This window comes from Pseudophryne corroboree, chromosome 5 (assembly GCF_028390025.1).
Source record: "Pseudophryne corroboree isolate aPseCor3 chromosome 5, aPseCor3.hap2, whole genome shotgun sequence".
In the NCBI taxonomy this organism is placed as follows: Eukaryota; Metazoa; Chordata; class Amphibia; order Anura; family Myobatrachidae; genus Pseudophryne; species Pseudophryne corroboree.
This window is the reverse complement of record NC_086448.1, coordinates 542,850,343-542,872,256: the sequence shown is the minus strand read 5'-3', so window position 1 is coordinate 542,872,256 and position 21,914 is coordinate 542,850,343. Positions and strand designations below refer to the sequence as shown.

The 21,914-nt window shown below is 42.5% G+C and overlaps 1 protein-coding gene across 1 annotated transcript in view; it reads left to right on the top strand.

Annotated features, from left to right (window-relative positions):
- ATXN1 (ataxin 1) overlaps nt 1–21,914 on the top strand; it is a 455,781-nt gene that overhangs the window by 343,540 nt on the left and 90,327 nt on the right. The gene's annotated exons all lie outside the window — the stretch shown is intronic.

Below are 21,914 nucleotides of genomic sequence, written 5' to 3'. Positions count from 1 at the left end.
GAATCCTTAGCAAACACAAATATTCATTCTAAGAATGCAAATATGACTCAAATAACCAGCAGGTTATGTAGCTACAATGGCCGGTATACTGTATTATGCAACCAAATATAGTAAAAAATATAGAAGCAGAGTACAGATCGAACTAATAGCTGTATGCATAATACACAAGCAGATTATATATATATATGACATAACTGTTTAATGTAAAAGGTCTCAATAGCCCTCAGAAATGTAGTAAACTTATCACCGTCAACTTGTATAGAGGAGATGTGGTCTAGGAGAGTCACTTTGTGCAAGTTGTCCACCTGGAATTATGTTCTATGGCTTATCCCACCACCTACCATGTTTATGATTTTAAGCAAAAAAGCGAGGAGTGGCTATCCTTTTCCCTCAACTCCTTACATTTGATTTGATTGACTCTTCTCAAGAAAGGGATGGCCATTTCTTATTCTTATAAGCAGCCTTAACAACTCCACATGTACAATTGTTAATATTTAATGTTTATGCCCCTAACCAAGGCCAACATGCCTTTTTTACAAGATTGGATGCACTCCTTTCTCACCAGCAGTGGGGTGCCCTTGTTCTTTTGGGGAATTTAAATGCGGTGCTGAACCCTATACTGGATAGGTCTACTCAGGGTCAGGCTGGCCCACAGGGGTACAGGGGAAACCACCGGTGGGCCCCACTGCCTGGGGGCCCACTCCTTCCTCTAGGGATCAGGTTCCAGACTGTGCACTTGTATTATACATAGCAGATATGTTGCATTACACTGCACAAGTCTATTGTGTATTTCAAGCTTCTGTGGAGGCTGGTCACACCCCCTTTGTAGGCTGGCCACACACCCAAGTTTGGGCCCCTATAACTGCATTCCCCCGGTGGGCCCTTCATGACCCAGTCAGACACTGGGTCTACTCCAGGGGCCGCTACCCCAGGCAGAACATATCTCTACAACTCTAAAGCCTTCCTCAATCTCATGAAATCTTACCTTCATTATTACTCTTGGTAGGTTCATGAATACAACTCCTACTACCGTATAGATAGGATCCTGCTCGGTTATGACCTGAAGTAACTGCTTATTCTTCTCTAAATGTATGCACCATGCTTTCTTTCATTCATCTGCATAAGTTGGGGTTAGGGCCATGCTATTAGGGAGGGACTTTTCCAACAGCCTTGCGGATCCCATTAGGGAACTGTGGGGCAGATTTAACAAAGTTTGGAGAGAGATAAAATACCAGCCAATCAGCCCCTGTGATTTTACAGGCTGTATATGAAAAAATGATAGAAGCTGATTGGTTGGTACTTTAACTAGCTCTACTTTTTCTTTCTCCAAGCTTGATAAATCCTACCACTGTATTCCTAAAGATGGGCAGATCTTCTGCTGTCTGTTATGCAGTGGAGAGGTCATACTTTTTGTAAGTTTCTGCGCTACAAAGAGAAATAACTGCTGTACCTTGTTACGCACCTCAAAATGTCAGCACTGTTGTGCCTACCATCTTTTCTAGTGTTAATGGTATGGTGAAATCCCTAGCACGAAGTCTGTCCTTGTCAGTGTATTTGGGAGATACTCCCTTGTCACAATTCTAGTTTCGTTGAGAGATTTTGAACTTGCTGTTGTCATTTGTAGCCCCCACTGTCCCACTCCTAATTTCACTGTCTCCCAATATACCAACTACGTTTCCTACCTGAGCTGGAGCAGGAGCTTCTATTTTGGACATTGTTGGAAACTTCCACACCTCTGAGAGAAAAAAATAAGCGAATTGTGTATTGCCTAACTGTCGTTTCCTTTGAAATGTGCGATCCCCATTTACTTTGAAAGACCATATGCTGACAACTGGGACCTTTACGCTCCCAGATGTCCATACTTCTAGTGGCCTGGCAGTCTTTGCCTGCCAATGTCTTAAGCGGGCCCTACGCCCAGGAGCTTGCCCCACCCAACCTTTTTTATCTTTATAATTTTTTCAAGCTCCCTGCTCTGATCATGCGCCACCAGCTTGGTTCATATTGGGTGGTTTTGTCCCTATCATTACAGTTTTCCCTATGGTAAAGCAGCACAAGATGTGTTTGCAACAAACAGATACTGCATAAGAATATTCTTAAATGAAAGACCCTATATAACATGGACTTTCAGGTGTAATCAGACAGGGTTGACACTCTAACACCAGTTTCCTAACCTGCTTATACTGTTGAGGAGAACGCTCCGGCTCTCTCCTAGTAGCTGCTGTGGTTCCCATAGTAATGGAGGTGTGCTATTAAGCATGCGCTACCTCTAACCCAGTGCACCTACAGTGCTCCAGATAGTAAGAACATGCTCCTGCGTGTCTCCAAAGAGGAGATAGTGCTACTGACACTCCTGGGTACATCAAAGGCTACTGTGTCTCCACTGTTTACCATCCAGTGTGTTCTGCAACCAACACTGCATGTATCTCCAGGTACGTGTTCTCTTCCACCACCCGCCACCTGCATTAACCTGCTCCTGGCTGGATCTGTCTTATACTGCATGTTCCTGCATTGTGCTGCATTAACCCTGTGTTGTCTTACATCCTGCTGTTCTACCTGGTTAGTAAACCAGTCCCTGGTTAAGCCATTCATCATGTAGACTGACCTCAATCACACACCGCAGACATCCATCAACATAGGTTCTGCTGATGCATACGACAATATGGAGAGGCCAAGTTTTTATTTTACTTTAGTAATCCACTCCTGATCCAGAGACATTTTTTTTTTTTTACCAGAGAATTCAGTTGATTTCACAATTCACCGAGAAAGCTGCTAATCTTTGCTAGACCTGGGAAGTAATGATAGATCACCTTATAAGATCTACAGTAATTGGTAAATCTGTGCCTGGAGTCTTTTTGCTGGCTCTTCTAGAGCAAAAGAGACATGAATGTGAGGTTTATATTTCACCTAAGTAGACATTACATAAAGTAGAACTCAGTGGCAATATTTCTTCTTTAGAATTTCATCAGCCATGTAACTATGTTGTAAAAAGTGATATATATTGTAATATTTGTTTCAGTAAATTGCCAGCCTGGGGTATCTTAAACTGTGAATACAAGTGAGCTGGAAATGTATATAGATGAAGCATCAGCTATGTTCTCTCCAGGGGCGTAACTAGAGACTTTATGGGTCCCATAGCTACATTTGTCTGGGGCCGCCAATACTTATACAGACACACCTCTCTCACAGTGCTCCCCAAAGTGGACATGCCTGTTACTGCCTAGGGCAGTGGTTCTCAACTTTTTTGAGTCACGGCGCCCTAGAGTATCAGAATTTTTTTCATGGCACTCCTAGGCCAAAAGTTTCTTATTGAGAAATTTAGAAAGAAATATTAAATTAAGATAATTGTGTTTATATGTCCTTAGGTTCAATTGTGTGGTGAGGGACAAGATTTGCTTCTATTTGTCCACATATTTTATGATTGACAGCCACTAGCACTGGTTTTGCCTATTACATTAACCATAAATAATTTCAATTGGTCCCGGACCACAAACCCTGGGCACACCTGCAAGTGTCCTGAGGCACCACAGGGTGCCACGGCACACAGTTTGAGAACCACTGGCCCTTACTGGTGTCTATCAATGCAATATTTGGTGCTTTGGTCGGTGTTAGAGTGCAAACAAGTCTCTTATACTCCTTGTCCACTTACTTCAAAATCCCGGGGTTTTGTGCATGAACGCGCATCAACCCAGGATTTTGGTAAGTATAAAAGCAAACTAGACCCTGCTCTTTACCAATTTCCTGGCTAACAGACCCAGCAATTTCCCAGGTCCTAAGTGGAAGAGCGGTATTAGTGTGTTATTAGCTATATACTGGGTGTGCAGTGTAAAGTGCTCAATGCTTGTATTAAAATGTAATTAAGTGCAATGGGGAATGGCTAAGAATAAAGACATTTATTTATTGTAAAACATAGAATCAAAAAACATAGCATCATACTGTATATAATAGTTTAAAACAAACTGTTATACCAACAGAGGGCACTTTAGATTTTTACTTTGTTAAATGTGCAGAGAATATGTAAAACTAATTCATATACAGGTATACATAAACTTATGATGAAAGCAATAATTGATAAGTTTAAAATTGTGCCTTAAAGGATAATACATTTAATACAATCATTTACCATTTACTCTGTACTAAATACCAGGGTTGGCCGGTTTAAACCACATTTGTTTAAAGCATTGTTTACTCAAAATGGGTTTTTAAAAAAACAAACACAAAAAAAACTTTGTATTTTAATTTTGCGGTGTCTACAGGCACAGCATTGTGACTTCTTAAAAACTGCCTATTATAAGGGGCCCCCCTGGTATTATTCAACATACAACAGATATATAGGGGGGGTGAACCAGTACAGGTACGAAATCTGCTTAGCATCAGCTAAGACTCTTCAAACTCCTCCTAACAATCATATGGGACAGGAGAAAATCATTACTAACATTCTCAACCTTAAGGGGTAAACAACTCCAACACATTGAAGAGGCAATGCACATGACCTCATGGTTTAATCTCCTCCATGTTTATTTTATTCAAAACCTTCAGTACTATTGAGATGCATACCCTCCAATGTTTTACACATAAAACCCGGTACAATTTAGGAAAAGGGGCGTGACCACGGTCAAAAGGTTCCTATACTTTCAATGTTAATTTGGACAGTCAAAAATTGGTACAAAGCCCTTTTTGGCAGGTACAGACCATAAAAAAAAGGTACTGTACCTGCCTAAAAGGTACAGTTGGAGGGTGTGATTGTATGTTTTAATTTGCAGTCTATATTTATTCAGATGTGATAGGAATAATAAGCAGTAAAAAATTGCTTTATTGAAAGATGTAAAATAAATCATATCAAGCATAATAACTTTGGATTGTTAATGTTAGAAATCATTAAAGCATGGTTGATCAAGGCTTCTAATATATAGCAATATTTCACATTATCAATATAATTTGTAGGATTACATTTTTAAAACATTATTGCAAAAATAAAATGTTTTAAACCTAGAAAAAAAACGCTTTAAACAAATTTTTTTTTTAAAACCTGTTGTTTTTTCCCCCAACACTGCTACATACACATTACCCATTAGCGTATATAGCCAATTTAATGCACCAATTCGGACTGTAGAAATATTATAAAAATAATTGTTCAGTCATAGCCTAGGGCACATAGGGGGTCATTCCGAGTTGATCGCTCGCTAGGAACTTTTTGCAGCGCTGCGATCAGGTTAAATCTCTGCAAAACTGTGCATGCTTATGCACCGCAATGCGCAGGCAGGTTGTATGGGTACAAAGAGGATCGGTGCTGGGCGATGGATTTAACAAAGAATCCATTCGCACAGCCGATCTCAAGGTGATTGACAGAAAGAGGGCGTTTGTGGGTGCCAACTGACCGTTTTCTGGGAGTGTTTGCAAAAATGCAGGCGTGTCCAAGCGTTTGCAGGGCGGGTGTCTGACGTCAATTCCGGGACCAAAAATACTGAAGTGATCGCAGCAGCTGAGTAAGTCCAGATCTACAGTACTCTGAAACTGCAAAAATCTTTTTTTGTGCCGTCCGCTGCAAAAGCGTTCGCACACTTGCAAAGTGAAAATACACTCCCCCATGGGCGGCAACTATCTGATCACAGCGCTGCAAAAAGTTGCTAGCGAGCGACCAACTCGGAATGACCCTCCGTGATAATACATTGTTTGTGTTTTTAAAAATAGAAATCTGTAAATTACAATAATATTTTCTCAGAATGTCATCTTTTAACTTAATTGGAGCAATTAGATTAACAGATGTAGGGATTAGATTTTATAACATCCAATGAAATGTGGCTTTTATAGACAGATCATTTGATACAGTAAAACATACCTATGTAAGTTCAGTACCTAGAGGAGCCCATGCCCTACACTACTGAACTCTCTATACCTTACTCTACAGAACTCTCTATACCCGTTATTACATCACTGACCCCTCTGTATCATGTATTACATCACTGACCCCTATACCTGCCACTAAATCACTGACCCCTCTATACCATACAATTATTGACCTTTCTATACACTACACTCACTGGCATGGTGGCTATTTCCCCATTGTTTTACTCATGCGCAATAAGAAAATTTATGGGAAAATGTCCACCACACCATTTTTGGTAGACCTGCACATGTGCACTAGAATCTGGGACAGTGCAAGGACCCTAGTGCCCAAAGTCTACAGCCTAGCGCTGTGTTTTCTAGTCACTGACTATATTTACTGAAGATTTTTTTTCCACAAAAACCGCTCCAAAATTGTTGGGGGGGGTTTATGAGTGAATTAGGTGAGAAACATGAATTTAACCCTATCCAAAATTATTTTAGTTAAAAAAAAAAAAAAACTTTGTAAAAAATTTTTTTATTAAAAAAAAATATATATATTTTTTTAAACATTGAAACATCGATCGGGAACAACGCGACCTTCGGAACATCGCAACCATGGCGGCTTTGATTTTGGAAGCCTCCAGGTATACAAGGGGGGTCTGGGGGTGGCTTGGGGGGGTTAATTTACACTTCCCCAGTTGCTGCTATTTTCTGCAGCTGCTGGAGGGGGGTCCTGCCGTGCTGACCGATCAGCAGTGATCGGCAGCACGGCAATCAGTAGGGGAGAGTTCAGGGAGGCAGAGGGACCTTCTGGTCCCTCTGACAGCAGCAGCAGAGGGAAGTTTCCCTTCCCTGCCGCTGCTAACAGTTTATCTGACTGGTAGCATCCTATGCGACCAGGTCAGATAAAGCACTTGCAGGCATGGTCGCATCTGATGCAGGGCCGGATTAAGGCTCCACAGGGCCCGGGGTACTTAAGACAAGGGGGCCCCCTGAGGGCCATATATAGTGTATATAAGGGCAGGGGGGGGGGGGTGTTTATATATATATATATATATATATATATATATTACACACATATAAGCAGGAAGCTGTTAGAGGCAGTAAGTATATATTATTGAACAGAAAAATAGAAAGCACGTTTATCCATTGTAGAAAAAGAAAAACAATATCACACTGTCACATAGTAGGTGGTATAGTATGATGTAAGGGAACACTCTGCTAGCATGTAAGGGCACGCAAGCTACTGGTTACAATAGTACAGGTCTATATAATCTGCCTGTCCCAAAATGAATTTTCAGACAACCCTACTTCAATATGAAAACTTAATACACACGCACATAGCATACAGTACACACACACACGTGACACACCATACACACACCATACACACACACACACACACACACACACACACACACACACACACACACACACACACACACACACACACACACCATGCCTACAAATAAACACACATACTGTAGCATACACACACACACACACACACACACCATAAAGCACCAACCATACCAAGAGAGAAGAGGAGGAGATTGTCACTGCCGGAGTCTATAGGAGCGGAGCTTCTGCTGCACATACTCAGTAGCTCCCTCTGCTGTATACAATGTATCCAGTGCTGCAGAGAGGTTTGCTGATCACAGCTCTCTGTGAGGAGCAGCCGTGCTTGCGCGGCAGCTGAGATCGTGACTGCAGGTGTGCCCGGCCAGTGCAGAGATCTCTGGAAAACAAATTTGAATCGTGCGGGAGTGTGTGTGTGTGTGTGTGTGTGTGTGTGTGTGTGTGTGTGTGTGTGTGTGGGGGGGGATGTTCCTGCACCACTGCCACCAATGGCAGAACTTTACTTAAAAAAACATCATGTTAACACATCCAGTGCTTTATGGCAGGCAGGGGGCCCCCAAAATAAAGGGGGCCTGGGGTACTGTGCCCCCTGGGCACCCCCCTTAATCCGGCTCTGATCTGATGCGACCATGCCAGGCAAGTGGTTAAAGAACAACAGAACTTATTATGGAAAAAGCCTCAGCTGCTGTATCGGAGCAATTCGTATAGAGATTCAGAGACTCAGTCGCACACAGATTTACAAGTGTCATATATCAAATGAATCAGCACAGTCTCCTTGTGTGTCCTAGTCGCATTTGGCAAAAAAAGACGCATGACGCTAGCAGAGTTGCATGGGACCTTTCCGCTCACTTATGCCAGGCATCTTGCACTGTGTGTTCTAGTCACATCATGTTGCATCTAAGATTAATTTTTGGCAAAGCAGACACCTGGCGTTAGCAGAATTTTATGAGACGTGGCATGATGCAACAAAGATGTATGAGGACACATCTATAAACAGGATACACATATAACACTGCATATAGGGCCTGATAAGGAGATGTACATAAACCAGGTAGTTTACGCATGTCTTTGATGGTGGGGCACATGTGCAGTGCTGGTCCTGTGTACAGGCAGTGCCCCTAAGCTGCAACCTGATTGACATGACGGAATGGGGGGCGAGGGTGGGTGGAGCTGGGCAGCATTTCTAGAAAATAGTTTTTTTGGAGTGGCAGGGCAAGGGTCTGTATTTTCAGAGAAATATTGCATAGCCCCAGCAGCATGAGCAGCCTGGCCACCCTGTGTGACTTGAAGAACTTAGGTGGCCGGTGGTAACACAGAGTGATCCCATGCTATGACGCATCAGTGGATTACACAAGCTTGCAGGAAGCGTCTATGCACACAGGACACCTCCTGCTGCTTAATTCAGTTATCACTGCAATTTAACAAGAAAATATTTCTGAGTGATACCGTGCTGCTATAGTGACTGTGATACCGGCTGGAGCAGTAAACCATCTTACTGATACGCAGTGGTACTAAAAGCCCAGATTGGAGATTTCAATCCCATTAATGTGGAAAAGAGTTTAAAACTAGAATTTATTTTAATAATTACAAAAATAAAAAACCTACATGTATTAATAAAAACATAAGTGAAACTTAGCACCATCATCTTTCTTGTATTGGTAGACATGTAAAATGAGTTCTTATAAGTCTGTACCTTAGTACCTTCATATCTTCTTACTTTACCAATGTTTAATAACAGAAAATATAAATAACATTGAATAGATAACAATGAAACAGCATAAAATGAAAACATTCTAACCAATATAGAAATGGGAACAGTGCAATAAGTTGGTGGTTTACGTATTACATGTTAATTTTATCTGCACCACTTTAACTCATCAATGCCTTTTTGAGCCATGGTGCCCTAATGAAGTTCCAAGAGCCCAAAAACGCTGACATGATAATATATATACAGTAGTTATTTAAAGCAGAAGGATATTTGAAGACAGTAGTTCAAGCGGAAGAAGTGTGTTTCGCACATGATATAATTAACAAATACCATTAATTTTCCAAAAACAAATCAAATGTGGCCATCATAACATATTTGACAGCTAACCACTTTGGCGGAGGCGCCAGTCCCTTCACATCATTAGGTCTTGGCAAAATGCAGCAAATCGTGGGTCTGTGGTATAGGGGCGGGGCTAAAGCAACATGATTTGAGTGATTTCTTACACTTGGAACAGTGCCAGGGACTCTTCTCTGTTCTGCACATGCCCCAGGTGCCATATTGGTGCCTCTCTTGTCACTTTTGTCTGAATCTGTGGCGGAAAACCACCAATTTCATACTTCCCCAACTCCACCAAATATGATGGGGACTGTTTAAAAGGTTTTACACAATTTAGCCTAAAACGTATGTTCGCCAGTACTGTATGTTAAGTTGTACCAATATTTGTGGGTGCTGCTGGATTTTATCCATACGCATATTCTTATTGCCAATATGCATATCCTCACTGTCATCACGATGCACTGCAACCAGTCTATACTTAAGAGACAAAGGGGTATATGCAATTGCGGTCGAATTCGCGGCAATTTTCGCCGTTTTTTAATTCGACTCAATTCGACAGGTGAATCCCGGAAGGTGGCTTCCGGAATTCACCATATTCAATGAAAAACGGATTCGCCAGAGTCGCGGGCGAAAATCGGCCGATTTGGCGGATTTTGCCGCGATTTTAAAAAACGGTAAAAAAACGTGAAAAACCCGAAAAAAAAATGGCGTGGGGTCCCCCCTCCAAAGCATAACCAGCCTCGGGCTCATCGAGCTGGTCCTGGTTCTAAAAATGCAGGGGAAAAATTGGCCAGGGATCCCCCGTATTTTTAAAACCAGCACCGGGCTCTGCGCCTGGTGCTGGTGCCAAAAATACGGGGGACAAAAAGAGTAGGGGTCCCCCGTATTTTTAACACCAGCATCGGGCTCCACTAGCTGGACAGATAATGCCACAGCCGGGGGTCACTTTTATGCCGTGCCCTGCGGCCGTGGCATTAAATATCCAACTAGTCACCCCTGGCCGGGGTACCCTGGGGGAGTGGGGACCCCTTCAATCAAGGGGTCCCCCCCCCCCCAGCCACCCAAGGGCCAGGGGTGAAGCCCGAGGCTGTCCCCCCCCATCCAATGGGCTGCGGATGGGGGGGCTGATAGCCTTTTGTGATAATAAAAAGATATTGTTTTTTCCAGCAGTACTACAAGTCCCAGCAAGCCTCCCCCGCAAGCTGGTACTTGGAGAACCACAAGTACCAGCATGCGGGAGAAAAACGGGTCCGCTGGTACCTGTAGTACTACTGGGGAAAAAATACCCAAATAAAAACAGGACACACACACCTTGATAGTAAAACTTTATTACACACTACCGACACACACATACTTACCTATGTTGACACGCCGACTGCCACGGTCTCCGACGATCCGAGGGTACCTGTGAAAAAATTATACTCACCTTCCAGCGTCCAGAGATAAATCCACGTCCAGAGAGTAAAATCCACGTACTTGTTTAAAAAAAAACCCGCAAAAACCCGCTCCATACCGGACTAGAAAGGGGTCCAATGCTTTCACATCAGACCCCTTTCTCCCGAATGCCGGGAGTTCCCACCATTGAAAGTAATGGAGCGGCTTTGCGATGTGCTGTCACAGTACAGACAGCGCACAGCCAATCAGGTGAGCGCAACGAAGTTGCGCTTCCTGATTGGCTTAGAGACCTTTCTGTGACAGCTGTCACTGACAGGTCTCATTCGTGGAAAGGTGTCCCATGTGTCAGCATGGGACCCCTTTCAGTCCGGCATGGAGCGGGTGTTCGGTTTGTTTTTTTGCCAAGTACGTGGATTTATCTCTGGACCATGGCTGAGGTGAGTATATTGATCTTTTCTTTTCAGGTATCCGTGGATTCTACATGGAGAAGAGGACCGATGTCGGCGTGTGAACATAGGTAAGTATGTGTGTGTCGACGTATGAAATAAAGTTTTACTGTCGACGGTGTGTGTGTCCTGTTTTTATTTGGGTATTTTTTTCCCAGTAGTACTACAGGTACCAGCGGGCCCATTTTTCTCCCGCATGCTGGTACTTGTGGTTCTCCAAGTACCAGCTTGCGGGGGAGGCTGGCTGGGACTTGTAGTACTACTGGAAAAAACAATATCTTTTTATTATCACAAAAGGCTATCAGCCCCCCCATCCGCAGCCCATTGGATGGGGGGGGACAGCCTCGGGCTTCACCCCTGGCCCTTGGGTGGCTGGGGGGGGGGACCCCTTGATTGAAGGGGTCCCCACTCCCCCAGGGTACCCCGGCCAGGGGTGACTAGTTGGATATTTAATGCCACGGCCGCAGGGCACGGCATAAAAGTGACCCCCGGCTGTGGCATTATCTGTCCAGCTAGTGGAGCCCGATGCTGGTGTTAAAAATACGGGGGACCCCTACTCTTTTTGTCCCCCGTATTTTTGGCACCAGCACCAGGCGCAGAGCCCGGTGCTGGTTTTAAAAATACGGGGGATCCCCTGTCAATTTTTTCCCCGCATTTTTAGAACCAGGACCAGCTCGAAGAGCCCGAGGTTGGTTATGCTTTGGAGGGGGGACCCCACGCCATTTTTTTTTATGATTTCACCGTTCCAGCATAAAAAAAAAATAAAAAAAAATATTTTAAAAAATATATAAATAATATTTGTGCCTCCAAAAAAAAAAAAAAAAAAGTACCTAATCCCTTCTAATATAAATAGATCTGCTATTCCCCCCCAAAAAAACACAAAAAAAAACATGTTTAAATTTTTTTTATTTGTTTTCACCCTCCAAAGTGTGGCGGATTGAAAATGACGAATTTGCTGTCTAAAAGCACTGCTGTCGAATTTCCAAACTTGAATTGAATATGCTTTGGTCGAATTGCAGCACTTGTATCATTGCAGAAAAGTCGAATTTGCAAAAAGTCGAATTTCAAAAAGTCGAATTTTGAAAGTCCGTTTTTTGGTCGGAAAGCACTGAATTGCATAGGCGATTTTTTTTTTTTGGTCGAAAATGACACGAAATTCGACAATTTCGGGAATTCGACCGCAATTGCATATACCCCAAAGAGATGAATAGGCCCATTATAGATTGTTCTCTGAGAAAAGTTATAGAGTAGAAATATCTCTTTATAGCTTTTAAAAATAATAATTTTTGGAGTAAGCAAAAAGTGGTCACCATCTCTGAACCATTCTGCTTCTCAAATGTTTCTCCATTAGACAGCTGCCCAAAATCGAATACTGTATATAAGATTCAGTCTGACCAAATCCTTCTACAACAATCCAATGAGAAATTTTTAAATCTGGGAATAATTCCAATAAACGAGAGACAACTGGCAGCTATGATTTAAGGTTCGGTCCTTTTTGCCATGTTGAAAATATAATGTAGCTCATGATGTATGCTAAATAATGAGTAACTCAATTGTTGTAAATTTTAGATGAAAATGCACAGACAAAAAATCCCATAATGATTTTCAGTTCATGAAATACTGTAATATGAAAGAAAAAGCAGTGCATTTGTTCAGGGATTTAGAGAAATTACTTGTAATAACAAGATTCTTGGGAATAATGTGTAGAAATATATGGATTTACTGATTACAAGCAAAACCGCTTTTAAACATGCTTTTTTGTCATAGTATATTCATTTAATTTATCTCATCTGCCAGGCAGTGGCTAGATGTGAAATAAACTTGCTTTTTAAAACATTTATTGAACTGTTAGTTTTCAGTGTGCAATGTAAGAGAATATTATTAAATAAGTCATGTTTTAGTAATGGGAAAGCAATTGGAGCAGCATTAGACATGAGTGACAGCAAAGATGTGGATAACGTGGGATCCAGAGCATTGATTTCCATGGGGAAGCACATTGTTATCTCTAGTTGTATGGTGGTGTCACCAGAGATCTCAGTTGCATCTTGACACTTTTTACCCAATATGTGCAATATTTGTGCTTCAAGCAATTTCCATATGTACTCTACCATGCAAAACTGTGACTTCCGCAAGGCTTCACTGTGTAGTGAGATTCCTGTTCTGCAGAAAGCAAGGTTAGATGTACTGTACATAGAGGGCTTTTACCCATGAAGAACATGGTTTATAACAGCTTATACATTTTTAGTTGTACAGTATTTACTTGCGGTTTTGACCAATTATCCACTACTTTCAACAGAAAACTGCATCATTTTTGAGGAATCAGTAAATTGAATTGGATTTTAGTGGATTTGAAAAATGTGTGTTGGAGTAATGCTGTGGATGTGTGGTCACAGAGGTAGTTCCATTCGCTTGGCCTTCTCTTTTATCCCAGATGTCTCTCTGCCATCTCCATCTGGAAGTCTCAACCCTACCTAAAGTCCAGTAAGAAGGTCCCACACCATTGATCCTATCACACTTGTCCCGGTCCTCTATATACACTTGTTTGGGGTAATGCGTGTTTTAAATATCTCCTCAGTATTACAAATATGATAATTAGCAACCAGTGGATCTTTTAAAATGTATCTGCCAGTAACTAAGACACGTGTGTGCACCAGCTCAGGCAGGATGTCCCAACTGCCACATCTAATGGCTTACTGTGTGTGATCTCTGGTCCTGTATATGTCGGAATTATGACATACAGTACATTGCACTTTGTATGATGCATGTTTCAGCTGCTTCAGTGCTAATTACAGTATGACCTCTTCATGGACTGGCCATATGCATTCTAACATCAAGCCTTTGGGAACCCCCGTCGAAAAGTGCTGCGCTTGCCACTGTACTGTATACTAAAATGCAGCAACAGTGTGTTTTGAATTGAATTGTTGTTGTAGTGTGGGCTGTAGCCACATACAGTGTTGGTTTATATAGAACTGCATTATAACACTATTTATATCCGCATAAAAACTGTACATCTGTGGTATTAATGTCACATAGAAAACAGAGAAAATAGGATTGTTTTGCAAGGCGCACAAAATACATAAAAAATACAACTTTATCATTAAAAGTTATATTTTATACAGTATGTATTTTGTGCACCTTGCAGGACAATCCTGTTCTCTCTGTTGTGTGTTCTGAAATTAATTCCATTGATTGTCAGAGGCAGCAACCCTGATGTCTTATACCACTTTCAGACAGAAAAATCTCAAATTCACGGGTTTTTCCGGTTTTGTGAACCCGGGAAAAACCCGTGTTACAGTTCCTAACCCCCTTTCACACAGCACATTTAACCCGGATTATTCCCGGGTCGACTCCTTTCAGACAGAACCCGTGTCAGCCCTGCAGTAGACCAGGGGAAGCATCAACTACTGCAAGACCATCGAGTCGTGCAGGAGACTGGCGATTGTGTTGTGGTGGTATGCAACCCCGGGGGAATACAGCACCATCTCCTGCTTGTTCGGTGTTGGCATATCGACGGTGTATGTGCTAGTGAGGGAAGTGACCCAGGTAAAGAATACACATGAACATTTTCAAAAAGACAGAAGACGAAGAATAAAGATTATTTGCCACTGTAGGCACATAAATAGAGGGCATAATGCTTGTACATTTAGCCTAACGTACACCCGCAATCTGTAGAAGTGGCTGAGGTAATGGGCAGGTATGGGCAGGACACTTGACAGGCCTGTAAAGTGCTGAATACACATGAACACTTTCAAAAAGACAAAAAATGAAGAAAAAATATTATTTACATCTGTCTGCAAGAAGTGCTGGGCCAGTGGACGGTTGTGAGTAGTGCCATCTGGATAAGTATGCTCAGTGCCATGTGGAGGATTATTCCCTGTGCCACCTGGATAAGTACACTATACACAGTGCCATGTGGAGTATTATTCCCTGTGCCATCTGGATAAGTACACTATACACAGTGCCATGTGGAGGATTATTCCCTGTGCCACCTGGATAAGTACACTATACACAGTGCCATGTGGAGGATTATTCCCTGTGCCACCTGGATAAGTACACTATACACAGTGCCATGTGGAGTATTATTCCCTGTGCCATCTGGATAAGTACACTATACACAGTGCCATGTGGAGGATTATTCCCTGTGCCATCTGGATAAGTACACTATACACAGTGCCATGTGGAGTATTATTCCCTGTGCCATCTGGATAAGTACACTATACACAGTGCCATGTGGAGGATTATTCCCTGTGCCATCTTAATAAGTACACTATACACAGTGCCATGTGGAGTATTATTCCCTGTGCCATCTGGATAAGTACACTATACACAGTGCCATGTGGAGGATTATTCCCTGTGCCATCTGGATAAGTACACTATACACAGTGCCATGTGGAGGATTATTCCCTGTGCCATCTGGATAAGTACACTATACACAGTGCCATGTGGAGTATTATTCCCTGTGCCATCTGGACTATTATGCACAGTGGTATGTGGACTGCTATGCACTGTACCATCAGGATAAGCCAGTATAAACTTATAAGGACCGCGCGCCATTACGGGTGCGGGGCTTCCCGGAGAGCGGGACCAGAGGCGGGAAGGCGCCATTTCCTGCTGGGCCCTGTGAAAAATGATTCCTTGTGCCATCTAGATAACTATGCAGCCATAGTGAGTAGTATTCCCTGTGCCACCTGGACTATTATGCACAGTGCCTTGTGGAGTAGCATTAGGTGGATTTGAGGGGTTTGTTTCCATAAACTGCATGCCTCTGCTATGATACTGGTAGTTGGAACAATGTCTCTCAAAATAGTGAGGAGGATACACTGGATAAGGGTGTGGAGGGTGCGGATTGTGTAATGTAGACACCAGACCATTCAGAAAGGACATCTGTGCCTCTCTGTTTTCCCTAGAAATGTGTTCATGCATACCCACAAGTTGCGTGAGAAATGAATTTTGTAACTCTTTCTCGTTGTCAAAAACGTGTTGGAGTCATTTCAGCATTGGAATCTCGCAGCTGATTGACTAGGATTCTTGTCATTATGCGCGTAGCTTGCTCCATCTTTGAAGATTTTCTCTTCCGTTCAGGTACGTCAAAGACTAGAAATGGAGGTAAAAAAACAATGTTGGCATATGTGTGATGTCTGCATATATGTGCTTGAGGACTCCTACCTCTTGCGCACTAGCTACACACTGCAATATATACATTTTTAGTATCGGTCAAGTCAAAGATATCATGTGTGATGGAAGTGCGCAGTTGTACAAACAGTGCATGCTATGCACAATGTGTCCTTTCTAAAGGTTAATTTGTGCTATTCGTGCAGGTGTGTACAGGCCTATGATGTTGTTAGCAGTCGTTATTACTCATAAATGGTCCAACAGCTTATGTGGCCTTCTGATATTGATGAAATACATGACAGTCAGGAACTGAATGTGTAATGCAGCATTTAAAAATAATAACAAGTGCAAACAACATCATTGTGGAATATGGCCCATACTGTAATCTGGATTTTAAATAAAAATAAAATCTTAAGTGTATGTAAAGTAAAACAAAAACAACTTACCGTTCCTACGCAACTTTGGGGTCTCACTCTGCGCAGTAGTTGGTGTTCCAGCCGGAGTCCCTGTGCTACTTCCGCTGGCATCGACCTCAATAGTATTGGTGACTGGGTCCCCTATATCAGCCATCGGATCGGTGTTGCTGATCTCAGTGATGTCATCACAGAACATTGGTGGTGTCGGTGGAATGGATTGGCTGTTCTCCGGGGTAGCGCTTCGTGAGGACGCACAACTGGACAATGAAATGGCAATGGGATTAACCAGTGCAGAATTGCCAAAAACTTCATTGCACTGATCATAGTAAGCCCACTCCATTCTAGCAGCACCACTTTTCCTCCTGTTGTGGTCGTGAACTTTGTTGTAGTATTTTCTGAGTGCTTTAAATTTATTCACTACCTGCTGCTGTGTGCTCTCAATACCCCTTGAGGGTAAGTATCTTGGCAGTGTTGGTGTACACTGTGGCGTCCTTCACTGTCCCAGTGACTTGCTTCCGGATCGCCTCCTCCCCTCTAATAGCAAGCAGCTCCCTGATCTCTTCCTCCTTCCAGTGCGCCATGCTGTCTCTCTCATTCGTCTCCCCTGCAGCACAATTGTGACCTCACACGCCAGTGCCAGTGCCACGACCGCTCAGCCAATCAGAGAGACTCTGCTGCTCAGCCAATCGCCAGTGCCCCGCCAGCTCAGCCAATCAGCGCTGTTAACCATGACCCGTTTCTAAAATCCTGGGTCAGACCCTTTCAGACAGCCGGCAACCCGTGTACGATCCGGGAAAAACCCAGGTAGAAACCTGAGTTGAAGTCACGGGAATTCAGTCCCGTGTTGACCCTTTCAGACAGAAAAAAATCCCAGGTCGACCCTTCCAGAGCTGGGAAATGACCGGGTTCTTTTCTCTGTCTGAAAGGGGTATTAATGAACTACGCAGAGACAACCAGTGCAGAAGTATTTTTGTGTGTGCAGAATGGTGATCTGTGGTATGAAAATGCAATCTCATGTAGTATTAATATTAAACACAAAAGTACATGAATTAGTATATTTCAACCAAAGGTCAATCCAAAGGTAATTATTTTTCTGGGGTTTTTTTGTTTGTTTTTTAATACAATTTAATGTTGACATTCAGAATCGTTATGAATGTTTTAACTGTAGATGTTCAGTCCACAGCTGTCAACAGCTAAGGCACTTACAGTATATTGCTTTCCTTAAAACAGAATGATTATACTCAGATCTTACATTACAACTAATGTTCAGTGCCCATGTATTATATATATATTTTTTTTTTCATTTCTACCACACGGTAATTATAATTTGACACTATAAAAATAGAGGTGTGGTATTCAGTGTACCGGTTGTTGGGATCCCGGCGCACAGTATACCGGCGCCGGAATCCCGGCATACCGACACCTTTTCTCCCTCTTGGGAGTCCACGACCCCCGTGGAGGGAGAATAGATAGCGTGGCGTCCCGCAAGGGACTCATTTGCGCTCGCCCTGCTGTCAGCAAGCTGGCGGTCAGGATCCCGGTGCCGGTATGCTGGCCGCCGGCAACTCATACCACACCCAAATAGAGAACATACGGGGATCTGAATTGTTGACACATTCAGTTCTGTAAAAAAATTTCCCCAAGAACTATTAGATGTTTATTTGAAAAATCAGACTCTATAACCTTTATCATTTATCTGTTAACCGATTGATCCAACAATGGAAACACAAATAGTGAAACCAGACTATGAATGTATTAATCTAGTGCTCCTATTATTGCACTAATACAAACAGCAGTCTACATGACATCATGAGCCAAATGTAATAGAGTGAGAGTTTCAGAAAGTGAGAGATTTGGTAAGGTTTTGCAGTTTTTTTTTAAAGTGGCAATCATTTACACTGCAAAACCAGCTTGATCTTGCTGTGTAAATGATTGCCACTTTAAAAAAAACTGCAAAACCTTACCAAATCTCCCACTTTCTGAAACTCTCACTCTGTTACATTTGGCCCCATATGTTTTTCTTCACTTTTAACACGGTTATGTGTGTACCGATTGGTAATTGTAAGTTCTAGGCATACATCCTAAATAACATAAGTGACGATGTGTCTTGAGGGAAAGCAGTCAGGATTCCGGCTGTCGGGATCCCGAAAGTCAGAATACCGACACCAGAATCCCTACACTATTCTGAATACCGACACTGGCATCCAGAATGGGTCCACCATACCAGGGCCGAAATCCTAGGCTGCAGGGAGGGGGGGTTAGGCAGCGGGGACGGGGGGTTAGGTTTAGGCACCTTTGGGGGGTGGATAGGCTTAGGCACTTAGGGAGGAGGTTAGGGTTAGGCTGCGGGTAGGTAGGGTTAGGGGAGAGAGAACACTCCTTATTTACCCCTGTCGTCTTTTTACTCAGTGGGATCCTGGCTGTTCCCGTGTCTTGAGAGTCTTTTTATCTGCATCATGTCCTGGAGATTGTGCTGGAGATAATGTTTAATATGGTCATAATGCTACTGTATTCTGTGTGCTCCTTGACAGTACTCTTAAAGAAATGCTTTAGATGGCTTGTTTACTTACAGTATTTTATCTGGTATACATAGAGGAATGTCATTGGTAAACCTATTATTTGCTTGCCATACGCAATCAAATTCCAATGAAATATTTAAACCATACAAAATAACATATGCTCTCAATTGCCTGTGTATACACATCACACTTTCAAGATAAATCAAAATACCTATTTACGCTATCTTAGTGACAGTTGACATCATTCCATGATCAGGAAATAAGGACCTATAGGTAGTAGCAAAAGCTGGGGAGCGATCAGAAACCTCAAACTCTACTGTAGAACAAGATTTTGGAACAGATTCAACAACAAGTGATATTCTTGTTATCACTCGTTACGAATGATAAATGGTGCTCCAACTGTCATTTTTTCAAACACATGACTGGCGCTGATTGGCTGGAGCACCATTTATCATTTGTAACGTGTGATAACAAAAATATTGCTCGTTGTTAAATTTGCCCTTTAGTCTTTGTTTTGAACTGGTCAGTTTCAAATAGCAACCAGCACTTAATGGCTTCAGCAGTAAGGTAGGCATCTGGCTGACACGAAATAACAAAAATTATTGTACTGTATGTCATAAAAGTTGCCTGTTATAGATTCTGAAACATGGAACAGTATTCTTTATAGTACATAACTCAATAAGCTTGTGTTGTGTCATATGACCGCCTGATGAGAGACACAGTTTGCTTACATAACACTCAAATGCTGCTTTACTTAGAATTAAAGCATAACCGCACAATCAGTGATTCCAAATGATTTGGTACTTTTGTGCTATTTTTGCATAAGATATATCGCATGCGATTGATGAAGCCGCTATACATTTTATGCATTATATGGTACGGCATACAATTGTACCATGAGATATATCTGATGGGCTGGATAGAGGGCTACGGGGGCTGGGAGTGTCCTGAGAATGCCAGTCAAACTTCCCTGTGACACATCACATGCAATAAATCACATGCACAAAAAACACACTTTTTTCATCCGATTCCATCCAATTCCGATATATCATTAGTGCAGCACCAACGACCTAGGGGATCCTATCCGACAGCCACGGGGATGCGTCTCAGGTTGGATACGATCTAAAACACATATGATTGTACACAATTTCATACAATATATCAGACAGATATATCGGAATTGTATGAAATCGTGCAAAATCGTCCTAGTGTATGGGACCCTAAACAGACCATAAATATGCACTTGCACTTGAAAGGGCCACTGGGGGAATGCAGTGGTAGGGGCCCATGTTTAGCAGTGTGGCCAGCCAACATATTGGATTACCTAACCAGTAGAGAGTGCATGAGCTGGGCTCTTTGACAAATATATATAGAATATTTCTGATAGCACATGCACGATAATGTACCAGATTAAAACCAGAAATGCACTGTAGTAAATAGTCCATAGTCCCGTGCAGTATAGAGGATAGAGGGCTACGGGGGCTGGGAGTGCCCTGAGAATGCCAGTCAAACTTCCTTGTGATACATCACATGCAATAAATCACATGCACAAAAAACACACTTTTTTCATCCGATTCCAATGCAGTGGAAGGGGCCCATGTTTAGCAGTGTGGCCAGCCAACATATTGGATTACCTAACCAGTAGAGAGTGCATGAGCTGGGCTCTTTGACAAATATATATAGAATATTTCTGATAGCACATGCACGATAATGTACCAGATTAAAACCAGAAATGCACTGTAGTAAATAGTCCACAGTCCCGTGCAGTATAAGGAAACATATGTACAATTTATAAGTTAAGTACAAAGTCTGGAACCTGATCCCTAGAAGAGGAGTAGGGCCCCCAGGCAGTAGGGCCCACCCCTACTTCCCCCAAAGAAGCATGCCTGTATACTCCCAAGGGGGTGGGGATGGGATCCTGACAGTCAGGATGCTGGCAGCTGCATCCCAAAGGTCAGAGTCCAGACACATTTTAGTAAGTCTGCCAACCCTTCTCTTTACTGCCCCTAACCCTCCCTACCCACAGCCTAACCCTCTAGTCCCGCAGCCTAACCCTAACCCCCCCCCCCTCTAGTGCCTAACCTTAACCCCCTCTGCAGACTAACCCTAAAACTTTCTGGCATATCTAGGTTTAGGATGCTAACTGTCGTGATTCCGTCGTCGAGTTTCTGAGCGGTGTCGGGATTCCGGCGCCGTTCTTCTGACTGCTGGCATCTTTACTGTTGGGATGCCAACTACATTCCACCCTAAACACTGTGCAGTGAAGTGCACATATGTCATTGCCTATATGGTGTTAGCCTTGTTTAAAACATTTACAATTAAACATTCAAAGGGCCTGATTGTCAACCTTCTCCTGTCTGAGACTAGCCAACCTTTGAGGTGGCCACATACATATTACAGGTTGAGTATCCCTTATCCAAAATGCTTGGGGCCAGAAGTATTTTGGATATGGGATTTTTCCGTATTTTGGAATAATTAGATACCATAAAGAGATATCATGGTGATGGGACCTAAATCTAAGCACAGAATGCATTTATGTTACATATACACCCTATACACACAGCCTGAAGGTAATTTTAGCCAATATTTTTTATAACTTTGTGCATTAAACAAAGTGTGTGTACATTCACACAATTCATTTATGTTTCATATACACCTTATACACACAGCCTGAAGGTCATTTAATACAATATTATTAATAACTTTGTGTATTAAACAAAGTTTGTGTACATTGAGCCATCAAAAAACAAAGGTTTCACTATCTCACTCTCACTCAAAAAAGTCCGTATTTCGGAATATT